Raw genomic sequence first — 15,943 nt, forward strand, 5'->3', positions numbered from 1 at the left:
AATGAAATGGTGCCTGGGAAGGTATGTCGTGAAGAAGGGTTTGGAAAAGGAGCCCCCCACATGATCATGTTTGGGTCTTTGTGGCGGGGATGAGGGAGGGTTGGGGACTAACGTTGAATAACTCAGAGAAGCCGGCGGGAGGGTCGGCCACGGCCGGGCGTGCAGGGCCTCGGACGCCAGGCCGAGGAGTGGGGCTTCATCGCAGGGCGATGGGGAGCCACGGCGGGTGTGTGAGCAGCATAGGGACTGTGTCGGAGCTACGCGCGGTTGAGCTCTACCAGGGCCTTGCAGACGGACGGGCGGGGACCAGAGTGGAGACAGTGAAGATAAAACTCAGGACAGGAGATGAGAGGACAGCCTTCAGCCCTCAGACATAAAGACAAGGTGACAGCGTTTGTTCCCTTTTACAGGAAAGCCCCTTCTCGCACTGGCCCCGCCCCCGCGGAATCCCGGGCCCGCGCGTGCGCGCTGGAGCCAGGGAAATCCCGGGCTCCGCCGCAGTGAGCGGGAGGGGGCGTGAGAGGGGAGTTCCGTGCGCTCCCAGCCCGGCCCGCGCGCGTTGCCAGGACGACCGGGCGGGGCCGCGGGTCGCCGGGTACGCACTGCGACTGCGCGGGGGTGCAGGCTTCCCGCGCCAGGGCTTTCCCGTCGCGCGCCAGGCGGGGAGGGGAAGCCGCGCCCGGCGCGCATGCGTTGACCCTCCACCTTCACCCCGAGGGCTGGGGAATCCTCACCCGCCGCAGTGCGCACTGGGGGCGGGGCGGGGAAACCGGTTCAAACCGGAGTAGGGTTCGCCGAGGAGGTGGCGGAGGAGGGAGCGAGAGCGGGGTCTTCCCGAGGTTCCCACTCCGGCCCCCGCCGTTGCCTTGGAAACTGGGCGCGCGGGCCGCAGTGCGAGGGCTGCTGCCGAGGCCTCGGGGAAGCCTGGTGGCTCTGCGCCTGCGCGGGGCTCCGCGCCTGCAGCTGGGGTTCCCCCTCGTGCGCCCCGGGCGCCCGGGCGGCGGGGTCTGGGGATAGCGGGGAGCAGGACTGTGCTGGGGGAGGTGACGCTGGTAGAACGCAGGAGGAGAGGGTGGTCGGGAGAGGAAGGGGGTGTGCTGGAGGAGGGGGCTGAAGGGAAAACACCGAGGTTGGGGGTGACAGAAGGGTGCAAGGGGAGGGCACCATGGGAGGGGGTGCCGAGGGAGGGCGTGGGGGGAGGACAACAAAGGAGGGGGAGGGGACGAGGAACTTGGGGAATAGTGCACGGATATGGACAAAGTGAGGGGGACACTGGGGGTATGGGGGTGAAGGGAGGGGAATCTGGGATAGGCTTTGGGCACCTTCAGCCTCCCGCCCAGCAGCTTGGCCTGTGAGGGTGGAGGTCGCCGTGCCAGAAAGTAAGGAGCCTTGGGTACGGGTTTAAGGTTTCCAAATTTAGAAAATTAAAAAAAAAAAAAAGAGGGCTTCTGCTTAAACTTGACTTTCAAATACACGAGTAATTTTTTGATAATTATGTCCCATTCCGTGTCCTATACTTTATCTGGCAGCCCTAATCTCGGCTATTCGCCTTCCTCTCCCCCACCCCCCAATTTACACACCACCTGTCCCTTGACCATTTCCAAAAGGCTTTCCCGAGAAGGGAAATCATTTCCCCCCCGGCATGTTTTTCTGGGGACCCTCGCTGAAGATGCCTTTGTCTGCCATCTCCCTGGCGCCCCCGAGCCCTGCTCGCGGCGTGTCCCCTTCCCCAGCTGTCTCCCATCCTCCGGCCTGGAACTCCAGCCTGAGGTCGAGTCCCGGCTGGGCACGGAAATGCGCAAAGGCACGGCGCGCACCCAGGACACCCACTCGCACCCTCAGGGACCTTCTGATCTCTCCCGCACCCCCTAAAGCTCCCCAAACTCTCCGCTGTGGGTCTGGCCCTGCTGAGACCGTCTGTCTCTGCTGGTCCCAGACTCCCGCACTTCCTCCTCCCGGAACCTCCAGGGCTCTCGGTTCTCGGGTGGCACCCCTCACTATCTGGGCACAAAAGCACACAGGCACGTAGTAGGTGCTCGAGGAAAACACCGGAGGGCGATTTTATGAAGGCGAGTATGGAGGAAGGGGTGTTTCATTTCCAACATGGACAGTCTGCGTCCTCGGCCCCATGGGAACACATCCCCTCCCTGGGCCTTTGTGCCCTCTAACAAAGCAATTTTCTTTTTATCCTTCCCTTTGGTTTCAAAAGTGTTAGATAATAAAACATTATGAAAAGCTAATAAAAGGAGAAAGGTCAGTCCCCGAGGGCCCCTGGCCCTGAGCTGCCCCCGGCGCCTCCCCTCCCCCCACTTGGCATCTTTCATCTTCCTACTTTTTTGTCCTGGGAACAGTGGAACATTTGTGCCTCCGACCTGGCCGGGAACTCGGTCCCTGTGCATCATTTTCCCGGGTGGCATGTTATTCCGAAACCAGGCTAAGCGGTCCCGGTGGGGAACATGTGTCTGCCTGTTTTTTTCGTTTCGTTGTCCTAGGTGACGTCCTGCGAAGCCGGGCTGTGCAAGTTCTGTGCCACGTCTTAGAGACACTTTCCAGGGCGGCTAGCTGGGCAGAGTGTCGCCGTCCCTTTATCTGGAGCTGAGCGGGGGTGGGGGGCCCTCCTCCCAACATCCAAGCCCGAGTCGCACCTGGCCCCTTATTCCCTGGGGGAAGCAAAAGGCAAAAAAGTGACAAGATCACACCAGGGGCTGAGGGCAGGGAGGACAATAAAATCAGGCGACATGCCCAGAGAAGGGGCGACTCCAGGCAGGAAGCGACCTGGGATGGAGCTCTGAAAGAAGACAGAGGGTAGAGATAGAGGACGAGGGTGCCAGGGAAGGGCAATCCCGGCAGAAGGAACAGCAGATGCGAGGGCTCCGAGGCTGCTCCGGTTCCGAGAGCCGCTGGGCGTGTCTGCAGAGTGGTGGGCTGTCCAGAGAGATCGCAGAGGGACTGGGACAAAGGGTGGGGGTTGCAGGGACAGACCACGCGGGCCTGCGCGGAGTCAGGGTCCTCCTCTTGGCCCTAGGAGAGACAGGGGTGGGGGGGCGGTTATGCGGGACAGCTACGTGACCTGTCACACGAGTGAGGACGGAAGTCTGTGGATGCGTCACGGAGAAGGGACTCTGGAGAGACAGCGGGGACAGTGCGACCTGCGGTACTGGGGAGGGTTTGGAGGCTCCGCAGGGTGATTGTGGGGTTCAAAGGGCAGGGGATCCCCGATGATGGGTGCCCTTGTCACCTTCCGGACTCCCTCCCTCACTGTATCCGACCAAAGCAGGGTCACAGTCTCCCCTCACGGGGCAGGGAGTCCCCCTCTCCCCGGAGGTGCTGGGTGGCGCCTCTCGCCCTCGGCTCCCGCATCCCCCTGACTCCTTTGCCTCCGCCGTGCAGACCCGGGAGGTTCCCCGCCCCTTTGTTCTCCTTGCCTCTGCGCGCGGTCACGGTCGCGCCGGCGGCTCCCTTTGGGCCCGTCGCACACAGACAATGGGAGGGGTGCGCTCCCGGCCTCCCCTCCTCGCTGCCCGCGTCTCCCCCGCCCCTCCCGCGCCGCGGAATCCCGGCCTCCGACCCCGCCCGCCGAGCTCCCCGGTTACCCTGCCGGAGATGCTCCCGACCTGGGGGCTGGCGGGGGGGAGGGCTATTTTTAGAATGAATGGAAGAAAAGAGAAAAAAAACAAAACGAAAAAAGAAAAAAAAGAACGGAGGTTTGTAGAAGCCTCCCGGCTCCCAAGAGGAAACCCCCTTGCCCCAGACCCAGGCGGAAGGTGGGTGGGGGTTCAGAGATGGGGCGGGGCGGGGGGGGCTTCGAGGAGGACACGGTGGTCTGCGGCGGGAGGGTGCAGCCGAAGGAGGAGAAGCGAAGACGTAGCCGGCGGCCCCACGGACTCCAGAGCTGGGAGGTGGGGGTTGTGCATTCGCTGGAGGGAAACTGAGGCTCAGAAAGGGGCTTGGGCAGGGCCAGGCTCACGGGAGGGGATCCCCCTGGGCTTCTCCCATCCGTCCTCTAGTGACCCAAACCCCAAGAGCCGCATTGTTCTAATGTAGCAGCATGACCTTCACAATTCTGTCGCCCAGGCCTCGGCCATTCAGGCTCTGTGGGGTACCTGAGCAGGTGGAGGGGGGTGACAGAGGGGGGTGACAGAGAAGTTTTCTGTGGTTTGCTTTCTGGCCACCCAGGCTTCCCCTTTCCCCGCTGGGACCTTCCAGCCGGGTCAACGTCACCAGGAGCCCGAAGCCTCCGGGTCCCCCTCTCCTCTGTTCCCAGAGCCGGTGGGGTAGGGGGAGGCTTAACGCCCAGCCTTTCCCCCTCTCCTTGGCTCGCTCCTTCCCTGGGTGCCCGAGAGCAGGTCCCAGAGTGAGGGGCCAGCCGTGTCCTGTGCTGCTGGGACGCTGGGCACTGGCCAGGGGCTTCTGCTCTCTGGGCCTCAGTTTCCCCGTCTGTCGAATGACTGCCTTGGGCCGGCGGCAGCAGAGGGTCCTCCCCTCTCTTTGGGCTTTCCCAGACATTTGCTGTCACGCCCCTGGGCGGGGGGAGGGGGAAGCAGGCTCGTGCCAGAGACCCGGAGGGGGATTCCCGCCCCGCTCGGCGTTCCGGGGACGCGTTGCGGGGAGAGGCTGGCGGCGGGGCGGCGGGCGGCGGGGCGGCGGGGCGGGGCCCGGGGCGGCGGGGAGGGGTGGGCTCTGCGGCGGCGCGCGCACACCCTCCGGCTCACACGCCCTTGCCCGGCCGTGCACTTGCCTTCGCGCTCCGGCCGGCGCGGGGACTCCGGCTGCCGCGGCCGCGTCTGGCGGGTGAGTGGGCAGGGAGGGGGACTACCGGGACGGGGTCCCCTTCTCCTTAGGGGGAGGATCATTCAAAGCTTGCGCGACTCCGGGAATTCAAAGGGGAGCTGCGGGAGGGAGGGAGGGAGCATCCGTTTCCTTCCCCCCAACGCCAAGCCCCGAGTCGGCTCCAGAGCCCACCCCCATGCCCTGGGGGTGGCAGGAGGGGGCTCCTGCTTTCCGGCCTGGGGATCCCCAGACATCCCCCCTCCCTGGCCGCGGGGTGAAGGTGGGGACGTGGGGACCCACCAGGCCAGCGCCATCCTCAGTGGTGGCAGCGGCGGGCTAGCCCCATTGCCCCCTCCTCCCTCCCTGTCCCCCCGGGTCTCCTCCTCCCCCCAGCGTGCAGGGGATTCCCTGGGCTGGCCCCGCGGCAGAGTGGGAGGGAACCCCCACCTGCCCGCCTACCTTGCCGGAGCTCCCCGCTCCTGTTCCCTTCCCTAAGCTTCCTGCCTCCCCCCATCCCCTCACACTGACGGGAGGAGGGGCGGAGGCCCAGAGAGGGTTCCCACTCGCCCAAGGTCACCCAGCTGGGCAGGGGCAGAGCGGCTTTCTGGTCACATCCGCTAACCCCAGAGCCCAGCGGGTGGAGTCAGCTCTGGGGTCCTCTGCTCCCTGCGTTTAACCCTGAGGGTGGGGTTTGGGGGCCCCACCTGGGGGAGTCCCTACTTCCTCAAGTCTCTGCGCAGCTAGAGGCCCACGCAGGTGTGTGCCCGGAAGCCCTGGCCTTGGCTCTCCTGCTGAGCTGCCGGGTCCTGTCCCAGCTCGGCCCCTCTCTGTCCCAGTTTCCTCAGGCAGCCCAAGTCCTCATCAAAGGAAACCCCTGGGCAGAGGGGGCTTCTAGATGGGGGAGTCAAAGCTTCAGGAGCCTGAGGGAGAGACTCTCCACTCAGATCTGCAACCTGCGGGGTGACCTTGGACAAGCCCCCTGCCCTCCCAGGGCCAGGGTCAGCTCCAAGGCCGCCCTGGCTGGGACAGGCAGCCCCTGAGCCATCCAAGTGGCCATTCCCCCACCCCAGATCCTGCAGCAAGAGAGGGCACCAGGTGATTCCCTTTCAGCCCATCACCACGGGGCGCATGTGGGGACCCTGGGTAGATGGAGTGAGTGCCCTGAGGGAGTGGGGTCTGGTCATGCCAGGGACCTTTTGTTCCTCATCCTCAAGCCAGCCACGCCCACCATCTCACCCACCCAGATCTCCCATGGTGAAGAAATTGGGCGGCTATGGGGGTGAACAGGAACAGCATGGGGAAGGGCAGTTGAAGCGCTCGGTGTCCGCTACCCAGTGGAATGAGGAAGGGACTCTCGGGAGGGGGCCTGGGATGGGGTGGGAACAATGTATCCACCAGGGCTCACCCAGGGGCCCCACTGAACAGACAAAGCCACTGATCTTAAGTTTCCTTAAAACTTACAAGGTGGCCCAGCTTGACAACTGCCACGTTAGAGCACGAATCTGCTCTAAAGACCGTTGTAGTCTGGGAGCTGTCGTGCCCCACCCCTGCGCCCCACCCCCTGGGGCCTGCCTCCACCCCACCCCTTATCTGCTCCTCCAGGTCTCAAGGGGGAGAGCAAGGCAGCTGCGGCTCCCCCAGCTAAGTGGGAACCAGCACGGCTGAAGGGAACAGGCCCCTTGCTGTGGCGGCGAGAGACCCCTGCACCCCAGGGTGAGTGAGTCTCAGGCTCGGGTCACCTTTGGGGGTGGGAGTGGCCCGGGGGTTGCATAGATAAATCAGTGACTTCAGGACAAAGTGCCAGCCTTTGAAATAATAACAATATAATAACAATAGTAATAGCAATGACTGCTTTCCAGAGCCTCAGGGGATTCCTGCCCACTTTCTTGTTCACGGTGGCAGGGAATCTACTCAAAGGGGCCGAGTGACCTGCTCAATGGCACACAGTCACAATCGGGGACTTGAATCAGGTTGGAAGGGTCCTAACTCCCATAGCCTCTACCTCCTGGCTGCCATGGCCTCACTCCCCGGAGACAACCCCCAGCCTGCAGAGCGGCTGTCACAGGCAGCTCCTTTGCTCCTTCTTGGTCCTGTGGACATTGACTGACATCTGGGGTCAGCAGTAAGCTGCCCATGGGGATGTGGAGAGAACAGAGGTGGCGTTCATTTAGTCAATCAACAAACACTGAACAGCTAGCTACTCTGTGCCGGGCCCTGGGGGCACAGCAAGGACTGAGGCATGCCCAGGTTGACCTTTGTGGAATTTCATGGGGCATCAGTTAAGCTAGTGGTATGTACTAGGAGGAAAATAGAACACAGTAATATATTAAAGAATGACCAGGGAGGAGGGTGTCTCCTCTTGTAGGTGGGCAGAGGGGCCTCTCCAGAGAGCTGAAGGAAGAGGAGGAACCAGCCAGGTGTGAGCTAGAGGAACAACAAACCCTGCAGAGGGAACAGCATGTGCAAAGGTCCGGAGGTGGAAACGAGCTTGGCATGTTTGAGGAACAGAGAGGAAGCCTGCGTGGCTGGAACAGAATGAGGGAGGGGGAGCGAGGAGGAAGATGAAGGCCAGGAGGTCGGCAGGCAGGGGCCAAGCTACAAGGAACTTAGAGGCTGAAGTGTGGGGTGGACTGCAGAGCAATGAGGAGCCATGGCGGGTGTGTGAGTAGGGGAGAGGCGTGGTCCGATGTAGGATTTTCAGAAGCCCCTGCAGCTGCAGTGGAGACCAAGGCAGGGGTGCAAGTGGCACAAGCCCAGAACGGAGGCTGGGGAAGTGTCTGGTGGAGTCAGCTGGGCGGGGACCAGGCTGGGGTCTCAGGGATGGAGAGAAGTGGGCAGATTCTGGGACATGGCTGCGACCAGGTTTCCGCCTAATGCTGAGGAAGCCCTGGGAGGGAAGGAGGATCGGTCGTGCCTGGGGAAAGGCAGGAAGTCATCCCAGAGGCGGTGTTCTTCCAGCTGAGTCTGGAAGGGCAAGTAGGAGTTTCCCAGCAGTGAAGGCTGGCATCGTGCTGGGATCTAATTGTTCACATGCCACGGGAGCCACAGGGAGTCACAGCACTGAGAATTAGGGACCAGAGAATCCGATTTGATCCCCTCTGGGAGGAGGGGGGCCCGGTGGAGGCTAGACTGGAGTCAGAGAGGCCAAGAGATGCTTCTGAAGTGGTCCACATCCCGATTAGGCTGGTGGCAGCTGTAAGCATCCATTGAGCACTTGCTGTGTGCTTGGGACATTTGATGGGGATCAACGGTGGAGGCTGCTGGGAACGACCCTTCCTTGCCTCTTCCACCTTCTGGTGGCGCCAGGCGTCCCATGGCTTGTGGCTGCACTGCTCCAACCTCTGCCTTTGTCTTCACGAGCTTCTCCCTCTGCGACTGTCTGCATCTTCACATGACCTTCACGCCAGTCATTAGATTAGGGACACCCTATTCCAGTGTAACCTCATCTAACATGCATCTGCAAGGTCCTATTTCCAAATAAGGTCACATTCTGAGGTTCTGGAGGGACTCACATTTTGGGAGAACAGTATTCAAACCAGTACACCCACGCAGCAGGAGGCTGGGCTATGGAGTCAAACCTGTGTCCCCGGGGAGCTGCCACCATAGGGAGGAAGGTGTGGCTGGGAACAAATTGAGGGGAGCAGATAGACAGGCTTGGAGTCCCACTGGATGTAGGGGTTGCTGGGGAGGGAGAGTTGGCCTGAGACTGAGGAGGGAAGGGACACTGATGTCTGAGTGGATAGGACAGGACAGTCCTCGGACGGGTCCCACGGGCTCCCTCCGATGCTTTGCAGGGACCCTGTGCTTACCACAGGGCTGCTTCCCAGCCTGTCATCCCCAGGCTCCCACCTCCTCCGCCAGGGCAGCAGAGGGCACAGTGGGCAGTCCATGAGGATGACCAGGGGCACTAGGAACAGCCAGCCCCTTCCCAGCCCTCCCTGGCCTCGTTTCCTCCATGGGCTTTCTGCAGAAACCTTGTGTATTTGTTGTTCGTTTTTGTTTTGTTTTGCTTTCTAGCCCAAGCTAGAGTGCAGTGGCATCATCACAGCTCACTGCAGCCCCAAATTCCTGGGCTCAAGCCATCCTCCTGCCTCAGCCTCCCAGCCTCAGTAGCTGAGACTACAGCACCACCACACATGGCTAATTTTTCTATTTTTTTATAGAGACGGGGTCTCACTGTTGCCCAGGCTGGTCTCGAACTCCCGGGCTCAAGTGATCCTCCCGCCTCGGCCTCCCAAAGTGGTGGAATTAATTACAGGCGTGAGCCACCGCGCCGGTCCCTTGTGTATTTATTTATCAACTGAAGGTCAGTCTTGCCTGCCCGCCTGAAATCTTGAGCTGGGGGGATTTTGTGTGTCTCGGTCACCACAGTGTCTCCACCTCGGGGTACAAGCCCTCCTGCGAATAGGATGGAATGAATCCCGGGTCCCTGAATCCCGGAGGATGCCTGCCCCAGCCCCTGGCAACCCTCCAGGGCTTCCGCCCGTGACCCCGCCCATCTCCGGGACTTGCCCACTCCTTTGCCTACTATTCCAGCCCCTACTGTCCCTTCTCAGAGGCCTCCCCGACCTCTCAGGTCAAAGTCTCCCCATCCTCGCTCCTGTTTCTCTCAGCTCCGCTGCAGCTCTTCCCAGCTCTGGGGTGCATCTAGAATTCATACTGTTCTATGCCTTTATTTGGAGAGGCTGGCCCCCTTCTAGAAGGTCAGCTTCAGGAGGGGCAGAGTTTGTATTGGTCCTGCTCAGGCCGCTGCCTGTGGGTCCCTCAGCTCCTGTGAGGCTGCGGTCCCCAACACCCCTGTTAGGAAATGGACCACGCTTCACCAGCTGAGCTCTGCAACACCCCCCACAACACCCCACCCCACCACCCCGGTCCGTGGGAAAATTGTTTTCCTTGAAACCAGTCCCTGGTGCCAGAAAGGTTGTGGACTGCTGCTGGGAGGGCGTCCCAGGTCTCCGGCACCCAGACCCTCGACCACTGCCCAGGGGCTGATGGCCCAGGCCTCAGGCCCCCCAGGGAGGGGCTTCCTGTCTAGCCAACACCACCACCCCCGCTGGTCTGCAGAGAACACTCCGCAGTGTTCAAGGCGATTCCCAGGCCGTGAGTCTGGGGGTGTCTTGGCCGGCTGACAGCTCAGGCTCCCTGGGTCCCTTCCAGCCAACCATGGGCTGGTGAGAGAGCCCCTGCCCAGGCAGCCCCCACCCAGAGCCCACCTCCATCCACCCTTGACTCCCATCTGCCACTGCTGGCCTTGCCTCTGAGGGGTGGGATTCTAGCAGGTGGCCGGGCGGACTCGGGCGGGAGGCAAACCTTCCCCAGGGGGCTATCCTAAGTTCTGCCCCTCGACAAGGGGTGGGTGTGTGCCCCTGACCCCTCAGGGCAGGTGGGCCCAAAGGGGAAAAAAGGGGCTTTTCGAGAGGGAGAATGTGGGTGCAGGCGTGGCGGGGGTGTGGGCAGATCCGGAGGGCTGGAGGAGGCCCCAGGGGGCCTATGAATGATGTCTTTGTGAATTTCTGTACATTTACATGTTGGACTCAAATTCGAAAAGCACCAAAAGCCACAGCCTATGCAGGCAGGCCAGGATCAGCCCATGGGCAGGGTGTGAATGTTTCCTGCGGGTCAGCGACCTGTACAGGGGCTGGCTTGAGCTGTGGGGGGCCAGGGACCTTGAATGTGGCCCAGCAATGTGTGCCTGATCCTGCGGGAGCCGTGGGTGGCTCCATCCGTGTTGTGCTTTAGAAAGGGGGTCCAGCAGGGGAACAGCAAGTGCAAAGGCCTGGAGGTGGGAATGGCAGCAGGGGGAGACTGGGCTTGCTTGGGGGGTGGTGCCAGTGAGTCAGCGGGAGTGATGCAGGAGAGGTGGCTGGTCCCCGGGCGGGTGTGGCTGAGAACCTACCCCTTCAGGGTCCTCATGCCCCGAAGCTGCTTGTGTCTGGTCATCTCTCTGACAGTCCCCTGTTGCTGGCCCCATCCATCCCCCCTCTGTGGACACAACAGGGACCACCCAGGCCTCCATTTCCTGATTGTCACAACCCCAGACATCGTCACCACAGCCAGGCCTTCCTCAGCGTGGCCCTGACAGGCTGGGATGAGGAACAGACTCTGGAGAGGAGGGCACAGAGGTCCTGTCTGCCGACTCTGAGGCATCACCCAGCCCTGACTGTCCTCCGTCACCAGCACGGGGGCCCACCCCGCCCTTGCAGCCAACCCTCATTCACGCTAGAGCTCATTCATTCATTCGTCCAGCCCAACTATTTTCTGAACTTGGCAGAGGAAACAAAATAGACCAGCTGCCCTCAGGCGGTGTTAAACAATTAGATATTCCTGACCTGGTCCAAAGCTCTGGGCCAGGAAGAAAACAGATAGAGGGGCCGAGGGAGAGATGGGGGATCTGTTGCCCCCAGGAAGCCCTCAGACTGGGGAGAGGATAGAGCTGGACACAGTCACCCCAAGCCTGGTGGGGACCGGGTGAGGCCAAGGCAGTGACACTGTCTGGGAGAGGAGGAGGAAAGAGCTCCTTACCTCTGGTCCCCAAGGCCGTTAACGTTGAAGGAATGAGTCACTCAAGTTCACCCTGGGTGCTGGGGGATTGGTTTGGGGACCCCCAGCTCTGGTTATCCCAGCTCCCAGAGGGCTCTTGCTCCCGGCCATCCTGGGCATGGGTGTCCGGGGTTAAGATTGCAGGGCCAGGGTCTCTCTTCCCGAAGAAGGTGCCCCCCAACAGTCATCTCACCCTGTCCACCCAGGAGCCCCACACCTGGCTGCCAGGCACCACCCACGGGCCAACATCCTGCCCTCCGCAGGGCTCCAACAGAGCAAACCACTGAGAAGGTCATTTGGGGGAGTGAGTCGCTTTGCAAAGTTAGTCCCCTCAGCTGGTGCCTGTGGAACGGACACCCTCCAGGCGAGCAAAGGTTGAAGGGCTGCTGAAGTTTGGGGACCCAATTTTGGGGAGGGGATGGCTAGGAGGTCCCGAGGGCTGTTGGGGGCGAGGGCTGTCGCCTCACCAAGGCCCCCTCCGTGACGGGGGAGGAGAAGAGGGGCAGTTTGAGGACCAGCCACGCGCTGGGGGCTGAAGGGGGCTCCGGGGAATGTGGGATCTTTAAATAGGGCGGGGCTTGCGGGGTCGTCGGGGGCGGTGCCAACCCGGGCTTGACCAATCGGCGGCGGCGCCCGCGTCGCACCGCCCCCTTCTCTCCCGGCCCGGGCGGGCGCTCGCCCCCCGCCGGGCCCGTGCACTGGGCGGCGGGGGATGAGCCGGCCGCCGCCGCCGCCCCCGGCCCCGCCGCCCCCGGGCCGCGCGCCCGCCTGCCGCTGCCCGTCCCGGCTGCGACCCCGGCTGCGACCCCCGCCGGGGGATACTCGGCCGCGCCGGACACTCTCCCCTGCAGCCCTGTCTGCCCGCCCGGGCCGAGCCCCGCAGGTACCGGGTGGGACGAGCGCGAGCGCGGGAGGACCCAGGTCTGCAGCCGGGGGGCGTCCAAAGGGGAGGCACGTCGCCAAGGCGACGCGGTTTGGGGCATGGGATCGGGGGACGCGGCTTGGGGCAGGGGCCAGGAGGGAGGGTCTCCGTGGGGTCTGGAGCCCGGGGACGCGGGAGGGGAGGGTGCGTGTGTGCATGTACACTGCCCGAGTGGATGAAGATCACGGACCCGCATCCGGAGGGGGAGGGCAGAGCCTTGAGTCTCCAAACTCCATAAATACAGTTGGAGGTGGGTGGGCAGCGACCCTCGGCGACTTGGGAGTGGGAGGGTGGAGACTTTCACCCCTGGTCCACGGATCCAAGGGTGGAGGCGCTCGGGAAGGGGCCAGGGAGCCGGGTCTCCCAGCTCTGCCTGGACAGAGGTCTGGGTGGCCAGCTCAGGGCACTGTCCTGGAGGGCTAGGGCAGCACACGGAGTGCCCGAGGCCCGGGCTGAGCGGAGACGCTGGAGGAAGGCAGCCTCCGGGAGGGCAGGGCAGGCTCATTGCACCCCGCTGGCTGATGATGGGGGGTCAGGTGGCAGCCAGTGCCTTGCTGCACCCACTCCTGGACCGCCCAGGAGACGGCAGGGCAAGCAGAGCCTGTCTGCCCTACAGAGCTAGAGACACAATAGTGGGGGGGGGTGGATCCTCGGGGACCTTCCTCACCCTCCACAGGGACACCCAGCCTCTAGCTGCCCCAGCTGGGAACCCACAACAGGCCCACACGTCCTGGAAGTTTCTGCCGTGTGCTGCTCTGGCTGTGGTCCCTGGCAGTGTGGGGAGGGTGTCTTGCCCCACAAAGGATGGGGGGGCGCTCTGCCTTGGGGACTGAGGGCCAGGGACACCTTCTGGTCCAGTTCGGAAGGGTGGAAAGAGGGAGCACCAAGCTCTCAGAGACTGCGAGGTCCCACTGCATTCTGGCCACCAAACCTGTTCGCGGGCACTACGAGGACCCTACGAAGGCAGCAAGGAGGGGCAGTGAGTTCACTCTGTCAGGGGTACCTGAGGGCCCCTGGGGTCCTAGCCGGGTTGCTTTCTCTTGCCACTTCCTCCTGGGTGGGGAAGCTAAGAGCAGCCAGCCCTCCTCCTCTCTGTCCGTCCTCTCCAAGGGAGCCCTCCTGGGTGCCCCTGGTGCACTGGGTCCCCGCAGGACTGGCTCTCTCCTGGGGTGGTGTGGAACAGGGTCTCTGCTCACCCCCCACCCCGGCCTTCAGGGAACAGAGTTCTCCGTGCCCAGACACAGTAAACATGGCAATGCCAGGGATTCAGATCCAAGCGCAACCCACAGGGTGTTGTTCCTAACCTCCTGGTGGAACTCCATGGCAAATCCAGAGCCTTCACGCAGAAAAACACACCCTTTCATGGACATCCAAATCTTGGCTAGGGTCTCTGGGAATCGCTGAGGGTCCCGGGGACTCCGAGATGAGGCCCGGCTTGCAGTGGGGGAGGGAACAGAGTCCTGGCAATGGGGAGGTATGAGGCACTGTCCACTCATGTGCTGCGAGCCTGCCGCCCTGGACAGCACTAATTTAATCCCTGCCCTTCATGGCTGTGTGATCTTGGGCAAGGTGCTAAACCTCTCTGACCTTTGTCTCCAGTCTATAAAATGGGAACACTGGCCACACTGAGTGGCAGTAGGGATGAAATGTGAACATTTTGGCCAAAGACTCAAAATACAGTGAGAGCCCGGTGCACATTTACATGGAGGGCAGCGGGAGAGCCCTCACCCCTCTGCCGTCTTGGGAGCCACCTGCTGTCTGTCCCCTCCTCCCCACCCCTCCCTGCCCAGGGCGCCTTAGGACGCGGCTGCCAGGCGAGGAGGAACATGGCAGACACACGGCTGAATTTGGCCCGCGTCGGGAGGCTGAGTCACATCCCCAAATTGCATCTGCATCGGTGCATTTCAGAAGGTCGTTGCAGAGGCCCTCTGCGGCCCCCACCCCTTCTGGGTCCTGGCTGCCAGGCCACCCGCTTCTTCTGCCTGTGCCCCCCCAGCCCTAGGCAGGGACCTTCTGCGCCTTCAGCGGGGAGGGTGGAAGGGATGCGTGGAGTTTCGTGGTCGCCCCAGGCGAGGGCAGCGTCAGGGGCCCCTGCATGCGTCCTGGTGCAAGCTCCCAGCCCCACCTGGCCCTTCGGGTGGTGGGCGGGGCTTCAAGCCTGGGTAGAGAGTGCCCACCTGGGTATTTGTAAGGCTGGAAAAACTTCAGCGCCAAGGTCAACCGTATAAACTGAAGTGCTGGACACACAGGAGGCCAGGCCTTATAAACTGTGAAGTGCTTGGTTGCAGGAGGTCACTGCCTGATGTGATGTATGGTAGTGGGGAGGAAGGGACAGGTTTTGAGACTCACGAGGTCACCTGGCATTGGAAGAAATGATTCTTGCACTTCTGTGTGCTGACGCCAGGATCTGGGGCCACGTGGTGAGGGGACAGACACAGTGTGGGGGGGCGGACAAGGGCACAAGTGGTCCTGCAATGTATGCAGCGGCCAAGCTCACTCGTGTCCCACCCAGCAGCAGTGTGGCTTATCTTGGTGTGGCCTAAGATGACAATCTCCATGTCTGTCACCGCCAGCGTAGGTGGGAAGTGTCCTGCCTGTGCACACAGCCGCCTTCGCACCCCCTTCTCCCAGGCCTGGCACACGGGACCCTGAATGTGTGCTGGTCTGGCCTTCTCTAAGGGGGCAACAGTTGGCCCACCACCTGCCCCCGCCTGGCTTGCTGGGAGAATCTTGGCCCAGAATCAGCCCTGTAAGGAGATAGTGTGACTTTGGGAAGGTTATTTCACAACACCGTGCCTCAGTTTCCCTGTCCATAAATCTGGGCAAATCCCAGGACTCCCTTCTCGGGGTTATTGTGAGGATTAAGGAGAACAATTGTGCAAACAGAGCCTGGCACATAGTAGATGCTCAATAAACGTCGGCCAGGGTGGTAGCGGAGGGTACATGGGAGGGTCTGAGATAGGGGGCTGGCCTGGGCAGGGGAGGATCTGGCAAGACTCCAGACAGCCTGGTCAGGGCCCTGGCGAGCATGCCCATGTCACCGTCGTTGCGGTCCCTGCTCTCACACATGGTGCCATGGGACATTGCCCTGTGATCAGCTATTTTGGCAGGGAAACTGAGGCTTGCCTGAGCTCAGAGGACTGGGCCACACATGTCATACAAGGGCCCGTGGAATCAATTCTGGGCTCTTAGTGTTAAATCCCAGATTGCCACGTTGGTCCTAGAATCTGCTTAGGCAGGAGGCAGCCTCAGGATCTCTGTAGCCACCCACAGCCATGGCCCCTAGTGTCCTGCAGGCCGCACCCTGCGCCTGCGTACGTGGGAGGCTCAGTGGGAAGAGGTTACCTCAGCCAAGAGCGGGGAGGTTGGAAGGGGGTGAGCCCAGGTTGGAACCACCTCCTACCTGTGCACTTAGTCTGCCGCCAACAAGCCTGCTGGGAGAGTGCGTCTTGTGGCATTCAGCAAATGTTTTGTTTGTGTTTTTGTTTGAGACAGTGTCTCACTCTGTCACCCAGGCCGGAGTGCAGTGGTTTGGCCATAGCTCACTGTAACCTTGAACTCCTGGCTTCAAGCGATCCTCCCACCTCAGCCTCCTAGAGTGCTGGGATTACAGGCATGAGCCACCGCACCCGGCCTGCAGGTGTCTACCGAGTGTCAGCTGTCTGCTAGGTTGTGCTGGGTATTTAGAGGCACAGAAGTCAGCAGGCAAGG

The sequence above is a fragment of the Eulemur rufifrons genome, chromosome 2, assembly GCF_041146395.1.
Source record: "Eulemur rufifrons isolate Redbay chromosome 2, OSU_ERuf_1, whole genome shotgun sequence".
Lineage (NCBI taxonomy): Eukaryota > Metazoa > Chordata > Mammalia > Primates > Lemuridae > Eulemur > Eulemur rufifrons.